Consider the following 3,452-nt stretch of genomic DNA (forward strand, 5'->3'; position numbering starts at 1 on the left):
TTTGTTAAACCCTTAAATGGTTACTGTATCATCGAGGAAACATCCATTTGCATGCTGTGTCCATGTGTAAAACGGATGATTTACAGTGTAATTACGGTGTAATATTGGTGTAACATGGGTGTAAAATGGGTCTTATTCACTTTAATATTGGTGAATCATAATAATAATATGGGTGTAATAGGGGTGTATTCATTTGGAATCTAGGTGAAGATGTATTAGATGTGTAATAACAGTGTTAAATGACTGTAATAACAGTGATAATTATGGTGTAATATGGGTATAATATTGTTGTTACATGTGTGTAATATTTGTCTTAAAACAGTGGGTGTAATGATAGTGTAACCTGGATGTAAGAGGGGTATATTAATGTGTAATATGGTTGTAATGTATACAATATCAATCAATTAATTTCCCCACAAATATGTTTATGTGATTGCCCATTTAAAGAAGTAAAAAAGAAAGTCCCTTTCTGAAAAGGGTATATAAGATGCCACCCACGATGCTTTTGACCCCAACAAATTGGTTTTCTTGGAAATGCATCAACCTGAGAATTAGTTTTGTCCAAAGTGCAGGTCTTATAAGGGTATCAGTCAAACAAAAGCTTGGTAATGCCTCCTGTTTCTGAGTCTAACAGAGATAATTATATGTCTTTGCATGTCCTTGGAAAACCCCTTCACTCTTAATTAGTGCTCTAATTCAGCTTTATCTCTCATAGCCATACTTTCCACACCAATGTCATAATCACCCTCCGGCAGAATCAGTGATGGTGAAATGAGGAGGGAAAAGAAAATATGACAAATAAGTTCTTGGCACAAGTTCAATGTCTTTGAGAAACAACTTCTACCCATGAGAAAGTGTTGCGGCCGGGTGTCGCTTTTTCCACCGAAGCTTGTGAGAGGTGGAGGGGTTAGAGGCTTTCTGGGATATGCTCGGTGCTAAATGGGGATGAGTAAGCATTCCCGAGAGCCAGAAGTTGTTCTGGACTATGTGTGGCCGTGCTGACGTTAGCCGGTGCTTTCTTATTAGAGAGGAGAAGGGCAGCGGTGAGCCAGAACAGGCAGAGGGAACCAGCCAAAGCTAGCAGCACATCTTAGCGGCTGTGGAATGCTCTCATCCTCATCCTGCTCACCCAGGACAGACACCCACAACCTTAGAGTCCCTTTCATTTACCCAATCACTCTTTCATTTCTCCAGCTCCAGCCTCCCTCTTTCACCCATGCACATCTGTCTCTGTCAGTCTCTCCCTCCACCTTTTGCTCCCTCTCTATCTGTTTTCTTCCTTCACGCTTTTGTTGGCCTCCCCCACTTGTCAATCTGCTAACCCTATTAAGGGTAAGTAAGAGGAAAAAAATGTGGGGTAATGAAATAACATAGGGAATAACACCCCGTCGTGGGTGAAGATGAAACCGGTCTATTTATGAGAGCAGAATAAATAAAGCGGCTTTGAGGGTGCGCCTGGGCTCTGCCACAGAGTAGTGACAGAAATAGCACTGTTCTGTTCAATAAAGCTAGAGGGAAATCCATTTCACTCTCATAACTGAGGTCTTTATGAACACAAGACATTATGGCTGCCTTTAGCTTGGCGATGTTTCTGCCTACTGGGCCTGAGGCAATCCTGTTTTCACATTGTATTTATCCAGGGGAGACTTGCAGTCCCAATGTCTTGTCTTGTTGTTTAACAGCTTTATTAGCAGGTTTGAGTGCAAGAATAAACTTCTGTCAGCCATTAACGAAATATCAATACCCAAAGCCTTATTTTGGTTTTCTACAGTTAACAGTCACAGAGTGATACTACAGATTGTCGTTGACTGTAAATGTCAGCTTTTACAATCAGAATCAAGCAGCAGGGACTTCTTTTCAACATTGTAAAGCCAGACATACTCATGTCTGCGTGTCAGAATAGTTTTGATTAACCAAAGTACAGTGCAGCCAGAAGAAATGCCTTTCTGTTACAGGCACGGTCAGTGCTGCTCTTTCCATCTCAAAGCAAAGCTAGGTAAGTTTTCTTCAGATTGCTGAAAGGCATAATAAGGATAACTGGTAATGTAGCAGAAGGCACAAGTAGTGTTGCTGTGGTTACCATTACATACTGGTTGAGAGCAGTAGATATAGTATGTTTGAAGTGTCCACTATTCATAACAGGGAAGGGCTCATAGTTATTGGCAGGGAGAATGCTGGAAAAACATCAAAAACATTCACAACCGAGCAGAAGATATACTATTATCTTCTCCTGTAAAGGCCACCTGTTGTCACATGACCTGAGTCCGTGAACGAGCCGCACTCACAGAAACTATTACTTTCCTTTCTAAAGGAATCCAGTAGGCCTACGTAGAGTTTCCTTTTGCGGAGTTGGGAGTCAAGATATAACAGCCTAGTATGTTAACGTGTGAACAAGGTGCTTAAAGGACGATGCTTATATCTGATGATAGCATTGAGCCGTCCTCCTGCTTAGTTCAACATGTTGGCAAACTATAATCTCTCATTGGTACTGAAAATAAAATACAGTTGAGGCTGATAGGAGTGTCATCAATTTTGAGGTTAGAAACAAACTTAAAATCCTCCGGGGGACATGAATGTCTTAAATGCATTAAAAGACACCCAAAATGCTTCTTTGAAATTATTTATGATAATCCATAAGCAATAAACCTGCTTTTCCGCTTCCAGATGTCAGAGCGAGAGATAGCTTCACTCTCATTCAAAACTACATGCGCAAAGCCCCCACCTTTTTGTGTTAACGTTGGTGTCTATGTGAAAACCCCCCTTCGATTCCATTGGCTCTAGCGGTTATAAAGAGATTTCATTCGTCAAAATTGACCAAGGGGGGCCAGAGATATGGAAAATCCACCCAAATGACCCCAGAAGTGTTTTTTTGTTGCTAAACCTCTCTAAAAAGGTCAAATTTAACTTGTTTTGTATCAATCTTGATACAGGGTACTTATTATATGTTGTACTGTGGATTCCTAAAGCTTTTAGTCTACTAACCCATCATCCAAGGGTAGTTTCCACTATAAGTAAAAAATAATCTTTGAAATTATTTTAATTTACAGTTTTTTTACTATGTTCAATCTGAATTTTCTTTAAAATAAAAACATCTATATTGATTCTGACTTTTCTACATCCAACACACAGGTTTATCATTGCTTTTGAGAAAAAGAGCATTATTAATTTTCCCCTTTTAGAAGGGAAGATATGGTCATTTGTTCTAGAAATGTCATTTTCGAGCCTGAGACCTGAAAACAGCTTGTGGTCTTTTTAAAAACATCTCTGATACTCTGAAAAAGTCATATTGCTAGTTGTCGTTACAAAATGGTTTCTCTGCATTTGACCCCTCCTAGTGTTAGGAGCAGTGGGCTGCCATTATGCACGGTGCCCGGGGAGCAGTGTAGGGACACCTTAGTAGCACTTGGTCTTGCCGGGACTTGAACTGGTGACCTTCTAGTTGCCAAGCCAAG

Source organism: Notothenia coriiceps, unplaced genomic scaffold (genome assembly GCF_000735185.1).
Source record: "Notothenia coriiceps isolate Sejong01 unplaced genomic scaffold, NC01 NC01_scaffold00002208, whole genome shotgun sequence".
Classification (NCBI taxonomy): domain Eukaryota; kingdom Metazoa; phylum Chordata; class Actinopteri; order Perciformes; family Nototheniidae; genus Notothenia; species Notothenia coriiceps.